General features: G+C 39.9%; 1 long non-coding RNA gene across 1 annotated transcript in view; it reads right to left on the bottom strand.

The window, feature by feature from the left end:
• The window catches only part of LOC104997826, a 45043-nt gene extending 19458 nt beyond the window's left edge, over positions 1-25585 (bottom strand). Inside the window, exon 1 of the long non-coding RNA XR_826361.1 lies at positions 25425-25585. This is a non-coding gene — a long non-coding RNA (uncharacterized LOC104997826). The remainder of the gene's footprint in view (positions 1-25424) is intronic.
• Between the last annotated feature and the right edge of the window lie 1483 nt (positions 25586-27068).

Consider the following 27068-nt stretch of genomic DNA (forward strand, 5'->3'; position numbering starts at 1 on the left):
TCCAGGCAAGAGTACTGGAGTGGGGTGCCATTGCCTTCTTCGTATTACCTGCTAGTCTTGGTCTAAAATTTCCTTCACTCTAGTCAACCTTTTTGATGCACTCTGTCCTGAACTCTTCTTACCAGGGATTTTTCCATCAAGAGGGATGTTACTAGCCTTGGGTTTCAAAGCCTTCAGCTTGGAGGAGGAGGAGGAGAAAATATCCTGTGGAAGTATGTTTTTCAGCCTTGCAGATGGTGGTTAAAGATTAAAAAGCCAACCTGAAATAGGTGTATTTTTCTTAAGAACTAAAATTGCTTGTTGGTGTTGGCAAGTGGCCTAGTACAAAAGGATGAAAGAATTTGTTCCAGGCAGCTTTCAAACCCACAGAAAGTCAGCCTTTGCTTTGCACACACATGCCTCTGAGGCTTTGTGGGCTCCTGCCCACAGTAGGCAAGCAGTTTACTCTTTGGTGGCAGCAATTCAACATGCTTCAAAGGGTTTCTTTGCTGCTGATTCCTTACTCACTGTGAGTTCTCTGACTTATGGAGGTCTCGCTAAGACAACGGCATTAAAAGCCAGCAATGACATAGATGCCAGAGGGAAAAGACCCTTGGCTTTTTTCACACCCCATTGTTCAACTTTTTTTTTTTTACTGTATGAGTGGTTTTTTCCTGCTTCTGTATTGTGGCTCTCTAATCCTGTAACTATTCTTTCTTCAACTTGTTAAGTAAGCATTATTTACACCTTCTCTTTCCTGCCACTTCCTGACTAAACGTTCATGTTTGCTATCACTATTAGAAAGAATATTTATGTCTGTGTTAAAACTACATAAACTGAGAGCACTACTTCAAACAAAACCAGCCTCTCAAAGATTTTGGATGGCTAGCTCATGCAAAGCAAGGTTTCCCAGTGAAATGAACAACTGGCCTTCTCTTTGATATTCTCTCTTAAATACCAGGGTCCTTCTCTTGAAATAGAGCAGTGGTTGTTGACCACTGGGTGGCAATTTTTCCCCCCAGAGAATATTTAATGATGTCTTGAGACTTTTGGAGAAGGCAATGGCACCCCACTCCAGTACTCTTGCCTGGAAAATCCCATGGACAGAGGAGCCTTGAAGGCTGAAGTCCATGGGGTCTCTAGGAGTCGGACACGACTGAGTCACTTCACTTTCACTTTTCAGTTTCATGCATTGGAGAAGGAAATGGCAACCCTCTCCAGTGTTCTTGCATGGAGAATCCCAGGGACGGGGGAGCCTGGTGGGCTGCTGTCTATGGGGTCGCACACAGTCTGACATGACTGAAGCGACTTAGCAGAGACTTTCAGTTGTCAGCTGGGAGAGGGCCATCCTATTGGCACTGAGTGAGTAGAGGCCAGAGATACTTTTACAATACCTAGAATTATTTGACCTAAAATGTAAGTGATAACATTGAAAATCCTGGGGTAGAGGAAGCAGGGGTGTTTACCCAGGGGAAGACAAAATTTAAGAGTCCTTGATGCTATATGCAAATGTTTTTCTCTTCTTCATAGTAGCCTTGCTTATTTTACAGATGTGATGGCACTCAAAACTCTTAAATGATACTGAATATATACATATATTTTTTTAATTAATTTTAATTTTATTTTATTTTAAACTTTTTATTTGTATTGGAGTATAGCTGATTACCAATGTCGTGGTAGTTTCAGGCACACAGCAGAGTGACTGAGCTATACATATATATGTATCCATTCTCCCCCAAACTCCCCTCCCATCCAGGCTGCCACATAACATTGAGCAGAGCTCCCTATGCTCTACAGTAGGTCCCTGTTGGTTATCCATTTTAAATATAGCAGTGTGTATGTGTCCATCTTCAACTCCTTAACTATACCTTCCCAATATATATTTTTAAAGATATCTTACCCTAAAATTATATATTTCATCAGTATTTGATTCACATGTTTTTTGTTGTTGCTGGTTTTTTTTTTTTTTTTTTTTTTTTTTGACTCTGTTGCAGGGCATACAAAATCTTAGTTCCCTGACCAGGGATCACACCCATGCCCCCTGCAGTGGAAGCATGGAGTCCTACCCACTGGACCGTTACCAAGTTCCTGGTTCACCTGTTTCAGATGTTTCACAAGCCCCTGGTTTTTTCAAATGTTGAGTGATTCTAGGCTGTCTGTATCTATAAGCAAGGGTCTATGTCAGCTCTGGCTGCACATAAGATCAGTGGGCTCCAGTCTCTAGGGATGGAGCCTATAGTTTTCTTAGATTTCTTAGGGGATTTAGAGACACAATAATGGTTTAACTGGCCCAGTATCAGGAGTTGGAATGGTTTCCCTTGATACAAATCAAGCTTTCTGCCCCTACTACATTTCCTTAGGTAAGTACTGATTTTGACTTCAGGATCCTTGAGAAGAGTTGCCAAGGAAGAAAAGGCTGAGACTGGGATAAAAGCTGCTGTCACAGAGAACTTAGTCTTCAAGGCAGGAAAAACAAAACAAAACAAAACAGCAATACCATGACTGGGTGCAGCTGACACACTCACATTGCCTCATGGGATGGGTGCTAAGGCTCAGGATGGTAAGGGAAGCATAAGGACAATAGAAATGTTGGACCAAAAGCCTGATATAGAGAAGATTTAACTTTGTCAATTCACTTTCTCATCTCAAGGGCAAACCTCTATTCACTGAACCCACTTTTTATGGAACCACAGTTGAGCCCTGACTGTCTAGCCTGAATGTCCCTAGTTGGATGGAAAGTATTGGGTTTCTCTCTGAAGAAGTCTGTTTACAGCCTACATCTACATTTGGAAATCTGCACACACTGCTAGTGGTCCTTGAGGCACTCACCACTGTCTTCCACAGTATTCTCAACAGCAAACTGGGAAGTCAGCAAGGTCTCAAATGTGGAGAGGAAAATGTGGGGAGATTAAATAATTGCCCAAGATGTGAGCTAAGATAGTCGAAGTTTTTTTTAATGGTTTTACAGACAACCCTCAAATCTCAATGACATAACACGATCAAAATTTTATTCCTTTCTCAAGTCACAGACCAACTGTATATTTGGTGAAGATCATTGTGCAGAGATTCAGAGCCCCAGTCTCCTGCTGTGTGGTGATTTGGTCAACTTTTCTGCTTTCTGAATCCCCTTGTAGAGTCTGCATCTAAGCAGAAAACAATATAAGAGCTTAAAGCAGGGTTTTCTAACCTCAGCATTATTAACATCGTGGGCTGGATCATTCTTTGCTTGCTGTCCTGTGCATTATAAGACGTTTAGTAGTAATATCCCTGGCCTCTACCCTCTAGATGCCAGTAGCATGGTCCAGTTGTGACAGCCGAAATGTCTCCACCCTTACCCAAAGTTCCTGGGGTGGAGTGGGGAGGCGAAATCACCCACCAGTTGACAACTCTGGCTTAAAGGATCATTCCAGAGTTTCTAGAGAATACGAAAGTAGCCATATTCCTTTCACTCAAATTCTGTTGGCTAGAACTTAACATGTGACTATACCTAACTGAGAAAGAGGGCTGGAAAAAGTGCCCAGGAAGAAGATGAGATTTTAGAAGACCAGGTGAGCAATGTGGAATCTTCCTGAAGAATATAGATCCTAGAAAGCACACCAAAAACTTAAGAGAAATTTGCAGAGATTCACTAAGCATTCTAGACATTATTAGAGACAAAAGCACACCTTTATCACACTTTTTTTTCATGGCAAAACTCAACACCCTATATAGGTCTCCAAGAATAAAGAGATAATTCAATAAAATGCTAGATGACATATTTTCTAGATTGATATTTTCATTAGGTAACACCAGAAAGCAATCAACATTTTGCAATGACCCGTGAAAAAGTTAAGCACATGCAAGGCAAGAATGAGGCTGGGGTGATGGGAATGTTCCATGACACTGTCCGGTCCTAATTATATTCCAGAAAGATGAGTAACTGCAATATATATGCCAGGAGTGCAAGGAAGACAGAAATGTACTTTTGGAAGATGGAGAAGGAGAGAATCTTTGGATAAATGTCACAAATGTTGGAGCTCTAGAAACAGGGAGAGGTGGTGGGAGAAGGCTGTTATTCATTTACTACTGACAGCTTCAAACAATATCTTGGCTCAGTGTAAAGACATGCTGCAAAACTGATTAACAAATGACGTTATTTAGAATCCCACCAGAAGCACTAGGATTTTTGTATTATGAAGCAGGTTAATTCATACCTACTCCATAGAGAAAATAATGCATACTTTTTGTAAGGATCATCTAAATTGCGGTTGGCTCCTATTGGTGCATGAAAAACCTTTAAATATCCCTTAATTTTCCTTGCTTTACAATAGCCTAATGAAGTCAAAATGCTTCTTGAGTTTTTTTATTACATGGTTTGAGGGAAATTATTTCTCATCTGCCCAGTGTGGACATTTTTCTCCTTACTATGTAATCATATTGAAAAGAACTAGAATCTCTCAAGTTTCTACCAACTGGCACCAAACCAAACTCAGAAGCCAAGGCCAGCTCCCCAACCACACTTAGCTCCCCTAGACCCAATGCCTGCTCTAAGTAAAAGATGACCATATGACATCTCTGGCTATAAAAATCAATCAAATCCAGCCTAAGTCACTGGGCTGAAGAAAAGTAATGTATCCAATACATTCATATAAAGATCTGTATCTTATTAAAGTTTTTGATAGCCTGTGTCTTACTGAAGTTAATGATTATATTTTATTCATTTATAAGTTTTTATTTCTTTGAGAAAAAACTATTTGAAGAGCATGAGTGTGCATGCATGCTCTGACACTACAGTGTCATTTCTGACTCTTTGCGATCCTATGGACTGTAGCCCTCCAGGCTCCTCTGTCCATGGGATTCTCCAAGCAAGAATACTGGAGTGGGCTGCCATGCCCTCCTCCAGGGGATCTTTCCAACCCAGGGGTCAAATGCATGTCTCTTAAGTGTCCTGCATTGGCAGGCGTGTTCTTTACCATTAGTGACACCAGAGAAGCCCATTTGAAGAGTATGGCAAACTTAAAAATAGAGAGAGAGAAAGGATGGGCAAAAAGAAGGAAATGGGAAAGTTAGATATTTTGAGCAGTGGCTAAGTCACAGTGAAAGAAAGACTCATTTTCAGTCTTACACAACAGTCCTCTTTAGTTACCATTTCTAGGGAGTGAAAATAAGGTCAGACGGAGCTTTAAAATAACACCAGATTATAACCGAGGTAAGACTAAGGACTAAGTGTCTTTAGTAAGAAACAAGTTAGCAACTGCAACTAATACATACATGCATGCATACATCAATTCCCCAAGCATTTGTCATGAAATGCTATAGGCAAAACACGCTGTTAGATTGGCAAGTGAGGGATGGAAAAGATGAGAAAACCGAATACTTTCCCTCAACAAACTTGAAATACAGTGAAGATGTTAGACAAGTATATAACTGAACAAAACACAAGAGAGAAGAGGAGGGGGAGGGGAGGGGAGAGGAGGAGAGGGAAGAGAAAATGGGCATAGAAAAAGATACTGAAGGATTGAAATTTCCAGTCTGAGTGAAGAAATGTGGTATAGCTGAGATCTGAAGAAGCAGTGTTTTAAGGCAAAATTAAGAATGTCTCCCCTCTCTGGGTAAGATCATACTTTGGATTATGATGAAATGGAAATTTAGGGTACTAAGAGAGGAAAACCATAAGATTTTTACAAGACTTTTATTACCCATCAAATGCAGTGCCAAGCCATCCCTGGCGATTACTCACAAGGCTTTCTGCCCTCTGCCTGAAAGCAAGCTTCTTCATTTCTCCAAAGGTTCTGGGCCCCTGGCCTGACCTGGCTTCCTCAGTGACCCGAGGCAGATGGCAGAAGAGGATGGGCCTTGTGTAGCAAGATGCCATCCGATCACTACTCTTCTGTCTAATTTGGAATACCATGAGCAGGTTTCTTATTCCTCTTCAGAGATACAAAAACTAAGAAGGCAGAGTTTATAAATCAAGAAGACCTTTTAGTAGGGAACTCACCAATATTGCATGTTCTGTTCTTAGGGCAGTATACAGTCATCTCTCAGACACCTACAGTGCAATGGTTCAAAGAACAGATTTTGGAGTTAGATAGCTTGTATATAAATTTTGGTTCTATCACCTATTACTGTGTGATCTTGGACAAATATATTAACTTATTTAAGTCAGATTCGTCATCTATAAAGATGTGATAATTGTAATACCTACCTCGTAAGGTTATTATGCGGAGAAGGCAATGGCACGCCACTCCAGTACTCTTGCCTGGAAAATCCCATGGATGGAGGAGCCTGGTAGGCTGCAGTCCATGGGGTCGCTACAAGTCGGATGCGACTGAGCAACTTCACTTTCACTTTTCACTTTCACACAATGGAGAAGGCAATGGCAACCCACTCCAGTGTTCTTGCCTGGAGAATCCCAGGGACGGCATAGCCTGGTGGGCTGCCGTCTATGGGGTCTCACAGAGTCAGACACAACTGAAGCGACTTAGCAGCAGCAGCAGCAAGGTTATTATGAGGATTAAAAGAAATTAGGAGTTTGGGATGAAACTATACACACTACTATATGTAAAATAGATACCCAAAAGGACCTACTGTATAGCACAAAGAACTATACTCAATATCTTGTAATAACCTATAATGGAAGAGAATGTGAAAAAAGAATATATATATATATAAGTATATATATGTATCTGTATCTGAATCACTTTGCTGTGTACCTAAAAATCATCTATATTTCAATACATTTTTTAAATTAAAATTAAGAAAAGAAGTAAATAGATGCAAACAATTTACAATAGCATGCCACAATAAGAATTCAGTACCTGCTGCTCATTAATAACGTTGCTTTAGGAAAATAGCTAATAATAGTATCATGTTAATTCCTTATGTTTTGGGATTTCCCTAGTGGTCCTGTAGTTGAGAATCTGCCCGCCATTGTAGGGGACACAGGTTTGAACCCTGGTCCAGGGAGAACCCACATGTAACGAAGCCCATGCACTGAGGCCCTTGTGCCCTAGAGTCTGTTCTCCCCAACAAGAGAAGCCATCACAGAGAGAAGCTCATGAACCTCAGCAAAGACCTAGCCCAGCCAAAATAAATAAATAAATACAATTATTTTTTAAATTCCCTATAAGAAGAAAAAATTATGGGTGTCAGGGCATCTTCAGGTCCCATGAAGGAAACTTCCTGAGCAGCTACCGTAACAGTAAGCAAACATTGAGTCAATAATGATCCATAGATCTTAAAATACAATGCTGTTTTCTCCAGAAGGCCGGTGTTGTGACCCCAGATTCTTTCTCACTGATGAAAGTATCTTATATATCACCCCGTCAGAGGAAGATAGTGGCCCTAAGTTACTCAGGGATGCTACTATTTCTCTGGCTAGTTCCAAGATGTTATTCCTGATTTTCATTATCCAAAAAGAGTGACAGCTTATCCCAGATTTGTCTCATAGAAAGTTGATGAGCTTTCTTCCCTTTACATTCTTCCCTTCCCTTTACATATTTTATTCCGGGTATTGATAAAATATCAGACAGGATTTGGTCACAAAGATGAGGATTTCTCTGCAAGTGTTCTTCAGTCCCTCATGCTCTAAAGAGATGCTATTACTTCCCTTCTTTTTTTTTTTTTTTTGGATATCATTCAGATTTTTATTGGCTGGAACTAATTATTACTTCCCTTCTATCAAAGCTCTCTCTCTCTCTTTCTGTCTCCTTCTTCTCTATAATTTGAACCCATTAGTTCATTTCACGTTATCATATTAGTCATCCAAGTTTTGTTTTGTTTTGTTTTTTTTGTCACTAGACACCAACCTCCTCACCAAATCAATTGTTCTCCCACGTTTAATGGATTTGTGTGCATATGTTGGTAAATGTACTCTTGAAATGTGTATAATTTTTTCATCCTCATGTATTATTTGAGTACATGATTGATAATTGTGTTATATTGATATATTGTGTTATATTGTATTATATATTGATTTTGTGTTTCTTTTTTTTTCACTCAGCACCATTTTTTTTTAGCTCTATACAGGTTGTTATATCTATGTCCAGTCTGTTGTTTCTAATGGCTGTATGATACTCTGTGGTATTCATCCACCATATTTTGATTATCTCCTTTCCTCCAATGGACACCTTGATTGCTTCCAATTCCCTCCCACTACCAAAACAGGTGCAATAAATCTTTATGGGCCTGTGTGAGACTCTCTGAGTGTTATACCCAAAATCCAAATAGCTGGGTTCTAAAATTAAAAAAAAAAAATAACAAATCCAAGCGCTGTCATTTCACTTTCCAGCATGGCTGCACCAGATGGAGCAGTCTTAGTTATCACACTCCATAGCACACATTGCAGTCATAAGTCCCATCCCTGTATGTCATCAAATGACGTTCATGAAATCACATTACCACCTTGTATTAAATAATTCGTAGCCATTATTTATGGACTGGGATACACGGTAAGGCAGGGCCATAAATCTGCTTATTGATTCTCTTCCCTGATGTTTTCTTATTGTTCTAATAATTGGATAATTTGTTATGGTTTTTCCAATGTCCTACCAATTAATCACCAAAATTGTAGAACTTTATCCATACTTTTTTTTTTTTGGTCATCCTCATTCATATTTCAGGTTAAACTGTTTTGAAACAGGTTATGAATTCTTCTGTCAAACACAGTTTTCCTATTCTCATGGGCTGCACTTCATCCCTTGCCAAGGCTCAGATGTCCTGGCATGAAAAGACATGGCCTAAAACACTTTAAAACCATTTCTGTGGCCAATGGTTCACTTCCCCAGTGCCTTTTTCTCTTCCAAATGCTTCAATTTGCAACCTGGACTTCAAAGCAACACATTCCAGATTTTTTGGCTCCTGTATTATTCATTCCCAAAGAGATCAGCAAAACAGCCAAATAGTTGGTGAGTTTGAGATGAGAGTCAGTTGCTGCTACTTTTTCAGAAGATTCAATCACCCCTTCCTGAGTCACATTCTCTCCATATTAACTACTTGATACTGGCTTCAATTCCATTCTATTGCTTGGGGCAATTTTTTCCTCCTGACTTCTGCCTTGAATTACTTTCTTCATCCTGAACAAATGGGTATGATGTTTCCCAATTACAACTGTACACAGAACTCAGGATTTAAAATCACAGTTTGAGTCATAACTTTACATGAACCTTATTATTCCAAATCCCCATTTGTGATGGTGGCAGAAAATTAATTTTGTCACTTTAAAATACTTACTCTTATCTGGTCAAATTCAAAATTTGACCAGATAAGTATCTCTTTGCAGAGATACCTATCCAGTAACCAACCCTCCCCCACCCAAAACACACACACACACACACACACACACTCACCACCACCACCACCACCAGTCCAGTTTACACAAATGCTTCTTTTTCTTCTTCTCCAAGCCAGTTTGGAGTCAACTGTCTGGGAGAGAACAAAGGGGAGTGTCTCACCTCCTCATATCTATTCTGAACTCTCTTCAGGTTCTCAGTCTCACATAATCTGGTCCTGGAACCAGCACCTGACACTGACTAGCAGGTGAAAACCGGCTGATCTGTGATCAGTTCAGTTCAGTCATTCAGTCGTGTCCGACTCTTTGCAACCCCATGGACTGCAGCACACCAGGCCTCCCTGTCCATCACCAACTCCCGGAGTTTACTCAAACTCATATCCATTGAGTTGGTGATGCCATTCAACCATCTCATCCTCTGTCATCCCCTTCTCCTCCCATCTTCAATCTTTTCCAGCATCTGGGTCTTTTCAAATGAGTCAGTTCTTCACATATGGTGGCCAAAATACTGGAGTTTCAACTTCAGCATCAGTCCTTCCAATGAATATTTAGGACTGATTTCCTTTAGGATGGACTGGTTGGACGTCCTTGCAGTCCAAGGGACTCTCAGGAGTCTTCTCCAACACCACAGTTCAAAAGCATCAATTCTTTAGTGCTTAGCTTTCTTTATAGCCGAACTCTCACATCCATACATGATTACTGGAAAAACCATACCTTTGACTAGACAGACCTTTGTTGGCAAAGAAATGTCTCTGCTTTTTAATATGCTGTCTAGGTTGGTCATAACTTTTCTTCCAAGGAATAAGTAACTTGGAATGTTAGGGCCATGAATCAAGGCAAATTGAAGTGGTCAAATAGGAGATGGCAAGAGTGAATGTCAATATTTTAGGAATCAGTGAACTAAAATGGACTAGAATGGGTGAAATTAACTCAGATGACCATTATATCTACTACTGTGGTCAAGAATCCCTTGGAAGAAATGGAGTAGCCATCATAGTCAACAAAAGAGTCCAAAATACAGTACTTGGATATAATCTCAAAAATGACAGAATGATCTCTGTTTGTTTCCAAAGAAAACCATTCAATATCACAGTAATCCAAGTCTATGCCCCAACCAGTAATGCTGAAGAAGCTGAAGTTAAATGGTTCTATGAAGACCTACAAGACCTTCTAGAACTAACACCCCCAAAACATGTCTTTTTCATTATAGGGGACTGGAATGCAAAACCAGGAAGTCAAGAAACACCTGGAGTAACAGGCAAATTTGGCCTAGGAGTACAGAATGAAGCAGGGCAAAGGCTAATAGAGTTTTGCCAAGAGAATGCACTGGTCATAGCAAACACCCTCTTCCAACAACACAAGAGAAGACTCTACACATGGACATCACCAGGTGGTCAATACTGAAATCAGATTGATCAGTGATAGCCATCTTCTTTCCAAGAAAATCTGTGTCTTTAGCTGATTCCAGGTCACTGTTTCTGCCTCTTTCCCCAGGTAGAAGTCAGTGAGCATCCTCAGGTGTTTCTCTGTCTCAGTGGTTGGCCAGGTGGCCTTGGAGAGCTGATAAACAAATAAACACTACCAACTAATACCAAAGGCTTTTAGAGTCACAAGTAAATTACAAAGCCTCACAAACTGCTGACTTGGAGGGAAATTGGGGTGGCAAATTGGAGAATCTTTCCTCCCTTTGAGCCTAGCTGCCCTGTTTCACATGGCTTGCAATTTTAGTATTCTCTATCTACTGTTCTTTGCAGAGATACCTATCCAGTAACCACCCCTCCCCCACCCAAAACACACACACACACACACACACACACACACACACTCATCACCTCCACCACCACCACCTCCTCCTCCTCCTCCTCCTCCTCCTCCTCCTCTCTGTTTTTCATTTTAAAGGCTTCTCCTGAAGCTTGGCAGGGTCTCCCCGAGGGCAGGGGATGGAGGAGGAGCAGGCTCTGGTTTCAAACAAAAGCAATAAAACCTGATCTCTGTTAGTTTAAAGAAATGTCCTGATTTTAAATAATCTAATCCAAATATTTTGAATTACTTCTTTTTACTGAATTTGTTGTTTTCCTAGTTGATAATAGATTTAAAATATCTTTGTCTATATTATCATGCACTTGTATACACTGAAGGAAGCATTTATGGAGTTTTAAAAGTTCATTTATTATGAAGTCCAAAATTTCCCTTTATTAGGAGAATTTATGAAAGGTTTTTAAATGAGCAGAGACTACTGGGTGTTTCTACTTGTTTTCTCCTCCTATTGTAAAAAATTACCAAAACCTAGTGGGTGAAAACACAAACTTATCATCTGGTACTTCTGGAGGTCAGATTTCAGAAATGAGTCTTATTGGCTCAAAATTAAGGTGTTAGCACCCTCTGGGGGATCCAGAGGATAATCTGCCTTTTCCAGCTTTTAGAGACCACCAACATTTCTTGACTTGTAGCCTCTTCCTATACAAAGCCAGCAGCACAGTATCTTCAAACCTCTGACTGTGACCATCTCCTCTGCATCCCTTTTCCACTTTAAAGGTGGGTTGTACTGCACCCATAACCCAGGACACTTTTCTTACATAAAGTCACCTGATTAGCAAACTTAATTTCCTCTGCAATCTTAATTCCCCCTTTCCACATAACATATTCAAAGGTAATTAGGACATGAGCATCTAGGGCAGGGGGCATAATTTTGCCTCCCACAGTATTCTTTCAATGGAATGCTCATTGTTATCTATGTATTGTACACTCTGGAATTACCTGATTTTATACAAATATTCTTGTTTTTTAACAAGGTTATTTCACAGCTCTGTAAACTGGAGAAACTGAGAGCAATGCAAATAATCTTGTCTCTATAGCAATACAAATGAATTATATGTAATAGACTTGTAATTTATTTATTCTCTGTAAAAAAGTTAATTCCAAACTGTATTTTACTGCTGGATATTAAGTAGTTCTATGTCACTTAGTAAATTAAGCTTTGCATTGCTGATTACCTAAATATGTGTCTGTTCTTCAGAGTTTTCTTTGAATCAGTTTTAACATCTTGCTAATTTCTTATTATATTACATCTTTGGCAGGTGTTCATTTTTTTTAATCTGTATAAGAGTGATGATTTTATCTTTTAAGAATTAAAGTTTAACATCCTTAAATTCACCCAATTGCTGAAAATTATCTATCCAGAAAATATACCAGAAGCTGATATTCTTTAGAATAATATTTTCCAATGTGTGCTCATTCTAACACTAATTCTGCAAGCATTAATAAATGTTCTGTGAAAAAAATGGTTTAATTAAAATAATTTGCTTGAAGTCTTTTATTCACAGAAATTCTCACAGGGCTAGTATTCCATGTGAAACATTTTAGGTTATTCTATTTCAGATTACTGGATTTTTGTCACATTGTGAACTAAAACCAGTCAGTTTTAAGGGAAATCAACCCTGAATACTCACTGAAAGGATTGATGCTGAAGCTGAAGCTCCAGTATTGGTCACCTGATGTGAACATCCAACTCATTGGAAAAGTCCCTGATGCTGGGAAAGATTGAGGGCAGGAGAAGAGGTTGTCAGAGGATGAGATGGCTGGATGGCATCACCAATACAATGGACATGAAATTGGTCAAACTTCGGGAGATGGTGAGGGACGGGGAGCCTGGCGTCTTACAGTCCATGGGGTTGCAAAGAGTCAGACACGACTGGGCTACTGAACAATAACAAACTAAAACCAGTAGCCAAACCTCTCATACAATTATAATGTTCACATCAAAACAAAAATTTATTTTCTCAGTTTCTTGGCCTCAATTTACCCAGCTTCAAAGTGCTCTTGTGTGTGTTAAATCTGCTCCAAATCAAGAGGATCAAAAAGTGTACCTCAGAAGTGAGTCTATCTCTGATTTTCATTTAATCTAATTTTTTTTTTAGATATTCAAGAGATTGAGATTGGAATTTGAGAGCCAAATTATTGATTTATAATACATCATCAGTGACTCAAACGCTGTTGCTCTTTAACCAAGCTTCCACCTTCCTGCTAACAGAGGGCCTGGTAGCTGATAGGCATTGGTAACTCCTTGATGACCATGAATCAGAGGGGAGATACGCAGTCTTTCAGATCAATAAACACTAACATTATTAAATGTTTACCATTTGCCAGGCCTTGTGCTTAACACTGTGCATAACTTCATTTAATATCTGAGCTTGCAATATCATTATCTTACTAAAGAAACCAAAGTGTGGAGTCAGTGAGTCATTTATTCAAAGTCACATGATGCATGAGTGGTTGAGCTGGGACTGAAGCCCACACATATCAAGCATCACAACACTTAATCCTTTAGCTGATTGCTGCCAGATGTATTTCAGATTTCATAATTTTTAAGATTTTGGAGAAGTAAACAATTCATTTACTGTCTATGAAAACACCCCCTAGCTAGGGGTTGAGAAGCAACTTGTGATCAAACATATGAATGTATCTATATCACAAAATATTCACATTGACATAAATGAAGGCTATAAATTGCCTTATATCAATTCATGTCACCTTTTGTCACTAAAAGAATTGTAAAACAGCTTCCATTTTCAGAGATTTCTTAAATTTTGGAATTCTTCATAAAGGATTCTGGACCTAAGTTCTTTTCAAGTGCCCAGCTCTGTTCACTAAAGTTAGTATCCCTCTCTTTCGTGGGTCGTGCAGACAGAATACTGGTGATCCTTACTCTTTTGTTTTTGGTTTTGTGAGCCACCAGTTTTCTAATACCAGGTTCCTTTTTTTAGTCAGGGTTAAAATGTAATTAGCTTGTAAGATAAGCTCCAGGCCTCTGGTTTCATTCCCCTTTTTCACCACTGCCCCACACGCAGTGCTCAAGCAACTGGACATGTCAAGAAGGACTTTGATTGAGCCACTCTATTACGGCTGTTGTCTCTCTTGCCCCGTATCTTCTTTCTTGGGAGTCTGCTTGCCTCTGCATGCCTGCTGCAGTGGATGACCAGGAGCAGCTCCTTTCTGACGCCCACCCTGCCCTGAGAGCGTGTTTGGTGGGGAGTTTAAATAGATCAGTCTCCCACAGCCCTAAGGTGATACACACCAGCCCTCCCTTTCACTTGACAAGCTCTTGTACTGCCTTTCCTTGGCATCAGTGTGGTACACTTGAGAAATCAGAGGCATTAATCTAAGCCCAGAAGAAAATGGACAAAACAGAACTTTAGCAAATGTAGCAGACAGAGGCCTCTGCATCCTTGTCCTGAGCCACAGGCCACCCCGTTGGAATTTGGGATACATGTTCACAGAAGCAAATGTATGTGTTCTGGTCTTGTACTTGATGTCTATTTCTCATATGACCTTCAGAGGAAGGTGGCCATAGCCAGACTGTTAGGTCCCTGGACAAAAGCTGTTTCATTATCATTGAGACATAATTTATAAGGATAGTTCTCTAGGTGTGGGCTTTCTTAAGTCACATTCCAGACCTGCTGTCTTTTATTACACCTTGAATTTGAGTGTTTTTATACTTTCTCAGGCCCACATTTATAGGAATGTTTTGGGGTTAATTCTGAAGATGGCTCGTTGCATCCACTTATGTGTTACATTTCACTAGTTTAGCTCTCAGAGGGTAACTGTGCACTGGAGTTGGTATTCAAAACTGGAATGGCACAGGTACCAGCCAATCAAGAGAGACAGCAATACAAACAACAGAACGGGTGGTGTTATCCATGCTGGTGGAACCTCAGCCTGACTTGTGTGTGTCTGTGTAAGAAGCTAGCCTATGATTCTAATCTAGTTTCTACTCCTTATTTGGCCTATCTGTGAACTATGTCTTAGGTAATATCGAAGAAGGGCAGTCAGAAAATTTCTATGGCAATAAAACCATTCTAATATATGCTGCAGTGGGAAGAAATAAAGAACAAGTCAATGATGGTGCTAATTATTCTTTCTCCCCACTTATGTGCAGTAAGAAAGGAGCTCTTTTCTAGTAGAAGCTGATACATCTCTCTGAAAGGCAGGATGTGGCCTCTAATAATCTACATTTACCTCTAAAAGGATGGGTCCTAAGAGACTGCATCAAGCCTTCAGCTCACAAAGAATTGTTGTTTTGACCATTCAGGTCATTCAGTCCAGAAAGCTCCAAAGATACATCTCCTAACCCTGCTGACTATAACTGTTACCGCCTGAGCTGGTCCCCAGCACGTGTCTTCCTCCCTCGTGTCACTCATGCCAATAGAATGAGACCAAGTTTGATCCAGAAGTAAAGGACAGTTTCTCTCTTAGATCAGGGGAAATGGTGAGGTGTGAGCCATCACCCTGGAAAATCCCATGGACAGAGGAGTCTGGTAGCCTGAAGTCCATGGGGTCGCTAAGAGTCAGATACGACTGATCGACTTCACTTTCACTTTTCACTTTCATGCATTGGAGAAGGAAATGGCAACCCACTCCAGTGTTCTTGCCTGGAGAATCCCAGGAATGGGGGAGCCTGGTGGGCTGCCATCTATGGGGTCGCACAAAGTCAGACACGACTGAAGTGACTTAGCAGCAGAGCCCTCACTCTAGAGCACTTGCTGTTCCCTCTCAAAAGCTATGGGGTGGCTACTTTATCAGGACACTGGACAGTGTTAGCTAGAATGGGGCTGAGCTCTTGCAGGGCTGTGCCATTCATGCTCCAGATCGCACGTGGGGGGCACAGCGTCTCTGAACACCATCACTGTTGCATCTTGAATCTCAGTGTTGGACGCAGCTATTTTGCGAGGAACTCTGCCCTGAAGTGGAGAAGGCAATTGCACCCCAATCCAGTACTCTTGCCTGGAAAATCCCATGGACAGAGGAGCCTGGTGGGCTGCAGTCCATGGGGTCGCTGAGTCGGATACAACTGAGCGACTTCACTTTCACTTTTCACTTTCATGCATTGGAGGAGGAAATGGCAACCCACTCCAGTGTTCTTGCCTGGAGAATCCCAGGGACGGTGGATCCTGGTGGGCTGCTGTCTATGGGGTCACACAGAGTCAAATACGACTGCAGAGACTTAGCAGCAGCAGCAGCTGGCCTGAAGCGCTGGCGGCAAGGCTTCTGCACGTGGCACCCTGTAGGAAAGTGAAACTATAGGAAGCACTGAGTAAAGAAAAAAGATTAGAACTTATTTTATTATCTATTTTTCATCCTCAGGATTGTTAAGGGGCTTTATTAGTTACAAATCTCTCCTCTGTCTTTTGTCCTGCTCCTCATTCTTGAGGGGTACTGAGCGGCAAAGGTCCATATCCCATAACTAGTTCCTGCTGATTTGGTGCTATGGTTGGCATAACTGTGGGGAGAGGAGCAGAACTTCTCCCAGCCTTTAGATAAGTTTGATTATCACCAGGCCAGAGCTCAACTGTTCATGTCCCTGAGCACCACCATTTGGAGTTCCATAGTTATGCATGGCTTACATATTAGCAGGGAAAATACTGGTCATTAAGGGGCCCAGGAAAGACAAAAAGCAAGTGATGCTATGGAGGGTTTGTTTTTCCCTATTCCAAATTTGTTTAGTCAAATTAGACTGAAGAGTTTAACGTGGAGCCTGGTGTCACTGCTCACCGTTGCCACAGTTGCTGTTACCTTTTTTATGGTGACAGTGTGATATATGCTTCGTATAGCCAAGGTCACTAGCACCCTTAGGAGTGCAATGATTCCTGTAATTAGTAGTCCTTTACTGTTTCAGGTTGAGTGTGACAGATCCAACAATCAGTGAAGTTCTATCTGTCCTAAATATCCCTGGTCATACTTTTTTGCTTTTTGGAAGCAAAGCTTCAAGTCAGAGGGAGGTTCAAACAAGTCATCAAAACATTGCCTCAGGTTGTCTTTCTGAAGGTTGGGTTCGGGGGCCCTCCTTCACTCGAGTATGATATGCCCTCAGAGTGATCCCCTGCAACCTCATGGCAGAGGGGGTGATTAGGATCACCAGGTGGTGTCCATTCCACCACCATCAAGAGTAAGCTGACCTTGTGGGCTGCCTATTTTCCAGGTTTTTTTAGCTTTATCCAGTCTCCTGGCCAGAAAGGATGGTGGGCCAAATTAGTGGGTGCAGTTAGCACCTGGTTACCATATTCCATGAAAGTCTCATGTTTTCCTCTATCTGGAGGGCATATTGAATTATTCCATTTCAAGAGGGTTAAAGTGTCCTTTCTATCAGGCTTGGAGAATGAGTCCACCACATAAGTTCAGATATACTTTATTCCTTGGGGCTAACCACATATGGAGCAGGGCAATTGAGAGTAACTTAATCTAATTTTCTTGAGTCTCCTGGCATAGTTTGGTTAAGGTTCATTTTAAGGTCTGATTGGATCTCTCTACTTTCCCCAACGATTGAGGTCTCCAGGCTGAGTGCAAGGTCCATTTTATGCCCAGGGTACTTGGTATCTCTTTTGTCGCTTGAGACATGAATATTGAAGCATTATCAGTTTGTAGGGATCTTGGGAGCCCAAACGTGGATATTATCTCTTTCAGTAATAATTTAGCCACTTTGGCTGCCATTTCAATTCTAGTGGGGAACACTTCTACTCACCCTGAAAATGTATCCACTAGAACCAGAAGATACCTGAAGTTGCCCAATCAGTCTGCCAGTCCTTCCCAGGATATGTCCCTCTAGTCAGATGGATCTTATGTGGAGGCCTCCAATGTGTCTGACGTTAGGGCTGTTCATTGTACAGATGGAACATGTCTCAACTCTCCGACTGATTACACTTCGTGTCAGGAGTTACCAGGACCTCAACTGAACAAAGACCCAGGTTCGATCCCTGGGTGGGGAAGATTCTCTGGAGAAGGAAATGGCAACCCTCTCCAGTATTCTTGCCTGGAAAAATCCCATGGGAGGAGCCTGATAGGCTACAGTCCATGGGGTCGAAAAGAGTCGGACATGACTGAGCAACTTGACTTGACTGACTTCACTTCCTTCCTTTAGTGCGTTCCTTGATAAGCTTCCCTGATGGCTTGACAAGCTGCAGTTTGGGGAAAGAAATATTGCTCACATTCATTAACTAGCCATTCAGGGTCTCCTAGATCTCTTTCGAAGCCCTGTTTCTGGGCTTTGTCTAATCATTCCTTTATGTAGACTGGGAAGTAATTGGTTGGATCTGGCCTCTTAGGTAGGACCTGAGTTCTTAGATTGAGGTGTGGGCTATCAGCTCAGCCTTTGTGCAAAAGTCCCTAGGAGGTAGGCTTTGTGCCTCCATGACTTGGGTTTGGGAAGTCACTGCATATCCCACTAATCCTTTTCCTTCTTTCATAAAACTGCTCCCACCTGTGAACCATTATGCATCAGTGGGTGGAAAAGTCTCATTTCTCAGGTTGGGGCAACTGGAATAGATCATGCCTGTGGTTTCTTTACAATCATGCTCCATCCAGGACCTCCATTTCTGTGGGTAGCAGGGTGATAGGATCTAACATGTGACAAATTTTATGGTAGCCACTGTGTTGTCTAAAAACACAGGTTGAACTTCAATTGACTTTCCAGGGGACAGGCATCTGTTCCCTTAGAACTGAGCCTTGTATGGAGTCCATATAGTGACTGCCTGACCAAATGTTAACTTTCAGCCTCCTTTAACAGGATTGTAATAGCTGTTACTGCCCATAGGCAAGGAGGCCATCCCTTAGCAGTCTGAGCTAATTGTTTAGAGAAATAAACAACCAGTGCAGTAAGGAGTCCATTGCTGACTTTTTCTTTCAGTTCATGACAAGATTATACAGTGATTGAGAAGAGCATTTAGAAATTTTTTCAGCAACTTGTCACAATAATTTTAATTTCCCTGAAGCTATTCATAAAAAGAGAGGGGTTTATATTTTGAGCATTCATCCATTAGCAGTGAGAATTTTAAAAAACTATTTTTTTTACTTCAGGTAGTTTGAGGAACACTACCCTCACTTGCAGTTTTCCAATCGCCCAAGCAATGCTCTTAATCCATAATTATGTGATGATTAATTCTGACCTTCCAATTAGTAATGCCTAGAGTACAACATCAAGTACAATGTCCAATAAAAATAATCCATCACTGAATATCAGTATAATTTTTGTTTCTGTTAACTTTGAAAATTTCTCATTTTAATTTTTACAATCATATAGGATGGGAAAGAAAATATTACCTACATTTTATACGTGATTTTACTGAGTTCAGAGATAATGTGCCCTCTCAGAGATGACAAGTTGAAGAGGGCCAGGAGAGGGTAGAAAGATTGTTTACTGAGTTAGTGATGTTGAAGAAATTGCTTTATCTCTCTGAGGTTTACTTTCCTTATCTGAAGCAAACAGATAGTAATACTTGCCTTGCAAGTTGAAGGCTCCACAAAAAAAAAAAAAAAGAGAGAGATAAAGTGGTAATCACTTTAAAAATTGTATTATTTGTCCTTGTCAAAGATCTCTTCATTAGGACTACAGGTAAAACTATGGTATCTCACAAAAGTAGGAGTTTTTCCAGGGCCTGGCACTAATCAAATTTTCAATAAATATTAGTGGGATGAATGACTAAATGAACAAACACTAATTTTTTCTTCTGTACTGAATCCTTTTTAATGCTCATAGAACTTAACCAAGAGGAACATAATCCCACCAATTCTGTTCCCTATTACTATGTCACTTACTATTTCTGGGACTGTGTCCAAAGATACTTGGATTTTGGATACTCAGCTTTGCAATCTTCAAACTCATTTTAATTAAAGAACTCATTTTTCCAAACTAAGTTTTACCTAGAGCTCCATTTTTAAAGCAAACAATAAATATCCTGGTGACAGAAACAATGTGGTTTGGTTCTTGACTTACTTAGCCTCCCTTGGGCCTCACGATAGCCTCGGAAACACCTTCTTAGACCCCTAGGGCACAGGCTGAAAACCACTGTCTTTCTAATAATGGGCAGTATGAACACCTGGCAGTAGAAGCAGGCTTAACCAAAGTGACCGGACTGGCAAGAATTCTGTAAGTTAGAAAAAAATAAAAGGCAAGTTTAAAGGCATTTAGAAGCATAATTATCTCTCCTGAAAATCTCTAAAAAGTGATGGCCCAAAATCAATGATTACATTTACCTTTGAAAGTCCAACCTATAGTGAGTCACCCATAACCTTCCTTTGTTCCACCCAATTATGCTTGCTACTTGCTTTAAGAGAAGTGCAAAATTTCCTGTTGAGTATTGTGGTTTTAGTTGTTTGGTTGATTTCATGACCATCCAGGGGTCAGCTTTACTGGAATTCAAAAACAGGAAAACACAAGAAACCAATGAAGAAATTACAAAGCTCTTGATAATCTTTGGACCTTACAAGAGTCAGGTAGTTGGAAATACTGATCTGATGAATCAGAAGAAGTGCACTTTTGGGGAAGTAAAATGAGATCTCTTCAGCAAAAAATATTTGAAAGAACATGTTGTAACATGTCAGGTTAGGTTCCGGGCAAGACATCAAAGGCCCCAGGAAATTTGCCTTGGCTACAGTGGTTGGTACTGCATGGGGAGGTTGGGCAAATGAAGACTCTGAAAAGGCAGAGTCCCAAGGGCTCATCCACAATTCAGAGTGGGTTTATATTCCTCTTAGGTCAGCTGTTAAGATGAGGAGTTTAGTTTTAGCCTTGTTGAATTCATACAGAAGGTGGGGGTATGTAATTCATTCAAGAAAGTGCCAAAAGGTTGAAAGAATCTTTTCACAGCCATTTGTTCTAAGCTTCCTATCCAAATTCTCTTGTCTGCCTGGTAACAGATGCCCCTTATGTGCTGCCAGTTAGTAGCGTTTGAATTAGCAACTATTGCACTGTCATTCCATTTGTCCTCCATCATACATTCCTCTCTCTCTCTTTAACTGAAGAAACTTTAATATACACATTGGAAGGTTTTAATCTCACTGTAGACATTTTTTGGGTCCTGGAGAGAATGGAGCAGGTGGGTAGGAAGACACAAAATATTCTAAGAAACCTAGGAGAACATTTCTTTAACATCTGAGATAGTAGTTACAATTGATTTCATTTTTCCTCTGCTCCAAATGATCTTTTTTCTTCAAACCATGTGGGTTTGTACATCTTAGAGCAAAGCTGTACAAAATGACTTGTGACATAGAGACAGATAATGCAGGAGTTCATTATTGCCGCGTGACTTTCATCTAGAATAATCTCAGAGCAATTTGCAAGATCAGTATCACCTTCTAGCCATGGGTTATAAGTTAAATAACACTTTTGCAATAGCCATTTAGAGAGAGACAACGTCAACATTTCAGACACAAACTCTAAAATCATATGTCTGAACATCAACTCTGATGTTAGTAAAGAAATTTGGCAAATACATCCTTGATTTGAAGCCATATAATATTTCATTAAGACTCGGAGGGGCTGGGGACTGTTTTTTTTTCCACCTCATATGTAAGCAAAATTTAGTCCCAGAAATGTTAATGGCTGTTGTAACTTCTGTTACTCGATCCCAAATTTCCATATTACTAACTCTTGAACTAGCCATTAAGTCAAGCCTTTACTCTACTGGGATTCTTTGCAGAAGTAAGATTTTCCACAGTCTTTGGTAGCACTCAGTTTTCTACGCCCACATACAGAATCAAAAAGCAGGTAAAATTAGACATATTCTAGGTCTAAGAAAATTGAGCCTGTTTTCAGTATGTGGGAATTTCAAAACCAAGTCTATACTGTTCATGCATTTTCTGCTACCCTTAATATTAAGTTTTGAGGAGAAGATATTTTAAATTATAATATTAGTTGTCTTTTTGGATTATTCTTATTTCAACCAGAAGACATTTAAACTTCATGTGGACTCAATAGAGACTCCAGATGTTGCTAGTTCTGTCATTGGGAGTGTTACAATTTTTAAATCATTTGCTTTTGATTACCTCCCTGGAAGAGGTAACATGGGGTGAGAGTGAGAGATGTGTGGGTCACAGGATCATGATAAAATGTTCATTTCCATATGGACAGCCAGAAAATGGACACTGGGAAAAAGTGATAAATTGCTTGATGGAATATCTTTTTTTTTTTTTTTTTATGGAATGTCTTTTGTGGAAGCATTGTGTCTGTTGGGCATTTAGTAACATGAGAGGAAGTCCACTCAGGTGGAACAGAGAAGAAATCCTTAAAGATCATGTCAGATTTATTTTCATTCTCCTAGGCCAAGGGACAGAAGCCCAGAAGGGAAGAAGCAAACTGAGGTTTCCTCCACTAGAGTGAAGCAACTCATGTTGCAAATTATGCTACAAATTATTTATTACCATCATATAAAAAGATTTATATACTTTTGATGAAAGCCTAGGATGGGCTTGGGATCACAGGGAGGTGAAATCTTTGGGTTTCTTATTGACTTTTATGCTTCCCTCCTTTGGATCATAGTCTCTAAACCTAAGAAGATACATTTTACCAAAACTGACTCATCTTGAATGATAATGGGTATGAACCCCCCAAATTATGACTTTCTAATGGCTTTTCACAGCCATTACTAAAAATATGATAATTGTATTATATTGCCAAACTAACCAGAGTTTATACTGTTAGATTTCAGTTTGTAATACAAGCATTATGATCAGAAGGTTTTTCATGAAAGACCATATTCTTCCTATAACTTAACTTCAAAACGTATTCAGATATCAGAGTTGTCTGTGTGTAGTTACATTAGTGGCTTAGGGTCCCAGATTAATTACAGCAAGATCAAAAGTTTGATCTCAGAAGGTCTTTCTCAATTGCATGTCATTGCCAGGGTAAGAGCTACTTGGCCCTGAACTATGTAGTTTTTGCCTCCTTATAGATCAACAGTCCTATAATCAATGCCCATAATTCTGCCTAGAGGTTTTACTTATGGATTCATTCAACAAATATTTGTTGAGCAATATGCTCCAACTATGCCCAGTACAGGGGATTAGAAGATAAATAAGAAGAAAGGAAACAAATATTTGAGAGGATAGGCTGTCCCAGACATTGTACAAACCAATTTACATGTAAGAGGTCTTAACAATGTACACATTGCCATCCCATTGATATTTTTTCTTTAAAATTAAAAGTCATTATTTTGAAAGTTAAAAGAATAATATATGATCATTATAAAGAGTATGGAAAATATAGAAATATACAAAGAAGATTAATGTCATCCATAATTACAATCCCTAGAGGAAATTATTATTAACTTGGGGAATCTTTTGTGTATGTGAATTAAGACTGTTCTGTGTTTGAAAAACTGTAGTGTGTTTTGAGATTTTTTTTTTGGCAGAGTTGCTGAGGGGGATTAGAAACTAAAGCCTTAGTGCTAACTTTGCTGTTTGTATGACTTTGTGAAATTCATCCTCCTCCCCACTCTCACATCCATCCCACTTCATCCTCAGCTAGACAATTGCTCATCTTCCTTTAAGTCTAAGGACATATTTCTTTTGGGAGTTCTCTTACATTCCTCCCACATATTCACCCACAAGTTAGGTTCCCCATTCTCTGCTCTGGGGCACCTCAACTTCTTCTATGTAGCATTATTATAATTGTAATAAAACAATCAACTCCTATTCATTTAATGTACACTTCTCTTTTATTTATTACTATATCTTCACTCCCTAACAAAGTGTCAGGTATATAAAATATTCTTTGGATTAACTGAATGAATGAAAGGTTATGGTATAAAGATATTTTGGTTTTATAGGCATAAAACTTATGTCTTTGGTATAAAGACATAAAGGTTTTATAGACATTCTTTCAGGACCAGAGGCTGTGAAAATAGGCTAGGAGCCACTGCTCTAAACTCACATGCATACGTTCATGGAGCAGAGTGTATGTCAAGATGAGGAGCAATATGACACAATATAGAACCTTGGGGAAGAGAATAAAGAATATGCCAATGAACCTAATTTACATAATGGAGTAATTTTTGAAATCAGGTTTTTTTTTTAATTGTTTCATTTTCCTGTTGATATATACTATAACTTCCAAGACATGGATATTCTCATATGTACACAAATACACACACATAAAGATATAAAATTAACATTTAAAAATTATATTTAAGAATGCTTAAAGATTTTTCAAATGCAAGAGTATCTGAAAATAATATTGTAACAGTCATAATCTCATACAATCCATCAAATACTTTACCAACAGCAACATAGAGAACCTAGAGATATGGGAAAGAATAAATTTCTTATGTGAGAAACACTTAGGACATTTTTTTTTTTAAGTCTTCTTTAAAAGAACACTTCTGAGCAAATACTTTCTTGTGAAATCTTTTGCTTTTTGGCTGCTTTCTAAACCAGATGAGAAGTATCAGTTGGGAGGCCTACAGCCTGCTGCTGTCCTGCCCTGCCTACTGTCGTTGCCTCAGCATTCTTCACACTTTGTGAGTTTCAGAAGTGTCAGAACCAGCAGAGCCATTGCAGTTGCCTGGTCCAGCTCCACTGTTTTGCAGTTGAGGAAAACATAGGGAGTATGCTAAGCACTCATACCGATTGCTAGCAACTAGAACTCAGGCCTCTGGAGCCCCTGTCCCTTCAGTGTCCTTTGCCTGAATCACACAGTCTTCCACGACAAGCTGTCTTTGTATGTGTTTTGAGAAAGGAGGGTGAAGCAGTGTCCAGAATTTGAGACTGACTAGTCTCTTATGTGACCATGGCCACCGTTAGGCCAAAGGACCTAGACTCTCATGAATTTTAAAAAGCCAAAGGGAGTACAAAGTTCTAGCACAGAAATTAGCAAACTTGCAGTACTCCCAAGTATCTGCAAAAGAGCTTCATTCAGCTTGATGGACCTCAGATCTGTAGTCACTATTCTGAAATGAAAAAACAAAGTTACAGGAAAGGGATTTGGAATGACATTAACTCATTATTTAAATTGAATTTACAGAATTGGAGGTTCACCAAATTAACTTTTGGAGAGTATGTTTTTCACCTTCTTTATAGAGTAATTTAAGAGTATCTGCAATAATAAAAGTACTATTAAATGAAAAGAGAAGACCTCCTTACATGGGTACCACTCCCATTAAATTCATAGAAGAAGATAAGATACAGAAGCCGCACTTTGAAAAGAAGCAGTTGGATCATTTTTACCATTTCAATTACATCCTGTGGGATTTGAGATACAGTTGGAACTCCTGTAAAACATGCAAATGACTATCGGCTCACCACATATGACCTAATGAAAATGAATATATGTGAAAATAAGGTAGCCTATGATGAACAGCAATGCCCTGAACGAGGTTCTCCTGTGCTGAGGAAATGTGGAGAGCAGACTTACCTCTTTCTGTGAAGTAAAAATAGAGTTGAGGCTGGGCCATGTGCCTGGCCAGCTCACCCCTGGAACTCAGCGCATCTGGGCTCTTGCTTTACAGAGAAAAGCAAGGGATAATATAATCCTTACAGTCTCTGGCCACAGAGATCTTCAAACTCATTCTCAGTCTGTCAGGGTGCTAATCTGTTTTGAACATTCAGTCCTTCTTTCCAGAAAGTGTTTCCAGAGTAATCTGGCCTTCCTCCAAATTGCCAACACAGCCTGACTTCTGTGTTCCTTCAGCTGGATTCTCTTGCACATACATCTGGCTGCTTGGTTTGTTTGTTTCCCCACTAATTTAGAAGTTGCTTAACAAAAGTCTGACCCTTGGATATGATATTGGCCTATAATTTTCCTTTCTGTGTTATATCTTTTTCTGGTTTTGATATTGGGGTGATGGTGGCCTCATAGAATGAGTTCAGACATATTCTTCCTCTTCAATTTTTTTGGAATAGTTTCAGAAAAATGGGTGTTAACTCTTCTCTAAATGTTTGATAGAATCCGCCTGTGAAGCCACTAGTCCTGGATTTTTGTTTTTTGGGGGTTTTAAAATCACAGATTCAATTTCAGTACTTGTGATCAATCTGTTCATATTTTCTATTTCTTCCTGTCTCAAATTTTGGGAGATTGTACCTTTCTAAGAATTTGTCCATTTCTTCTAGGTTGTCCATTTTATTGGCATATAGTTGCCTGTAGTAGTCTCTCATGGTCCTTTATATTTCTGTGGTGTCAGTTGTAACTTCTCTTTTTTAATTTCTGATTTTATTGATTTGAGCCCTCTTCCTTTTTTCCACAGCTGCCCACCTCCCCTTCATCCACCTCCCCCAACTTGCCACCCCAGGAGACCCTCCAAGATTCCTATAAAGTCACTGCTTTTGCCTTTGTCTGTGGTGTACCTAAGACCTTGTGTACATCCTCAAGAGTGGATCTCTGTGTCCCCTAGTCCCGTGGCACTCCTGTGATCAAGCCCCACTGGCCTTCAAGATCAAATGCTCTGGGGGCTCCTCCTCCCAATACCATACCCTCAGACTGGGGAGCCTGCATGGGGCTCAGAGCTCTCACTCCTGTGGGAGAAATTCTGCAATATAATTATCCTCCATTTTGTTGATTGTCCATCTGGGTGATATGGAGTTTATTTTGCAAATGCACCCCTGGTTTCTTCTTTATGTCTTTGGATGTAGAATTTTTTTTTTTTGGTAGATTCCAGTCTTAGCAAAATGGCTGTCTGGGGAGGCCTTACAAATAGCTGTGAAAAGAAGAGAAGCAAAAAGCAAAGGAGAAAAGGAAAGATATAAGCATCTGAATGCAGAGTTCCAAAGAAGAGCAAGGAGAGATAAGAAAGCCTTCCTCAGCAGTCAATGCAAAAAAATAGAGGAAAACAACAGAATGGGAAAGACTAGAGATCTCTTCAAGAAAATTAGAGATACCAAGGGAACATTTCATGCAAAGATGGGCTCAATAAAGGACAGAAATGGTATGGACCGAACAGAAGCAGAAGATATTCAGAAGAGATGGCAAGAATACACACAAGAACTGTACGAAAAAGATCTTCACGACCCAGATAATCACAATGGTGTGATCACTCACCTAGAGCCAGACATCCTGGAATGT

The sequence above is a fragment of the Bison bison genome, unplaced genomic scaffold (genome assembly GCF_000754665.1).
Source record: "Bison bison bison isolate TAMUID 2011002044 unplaced genomic scaffold, Bison_UMD1.0 scf7180017864314, whole genome shotgun sequence".
Taxonomy (NCBI): Eukaryota; Metazoa; Chordata; class Mammalia; order Artiodactyla; family Bovidae; genus Bison; species Bison bison.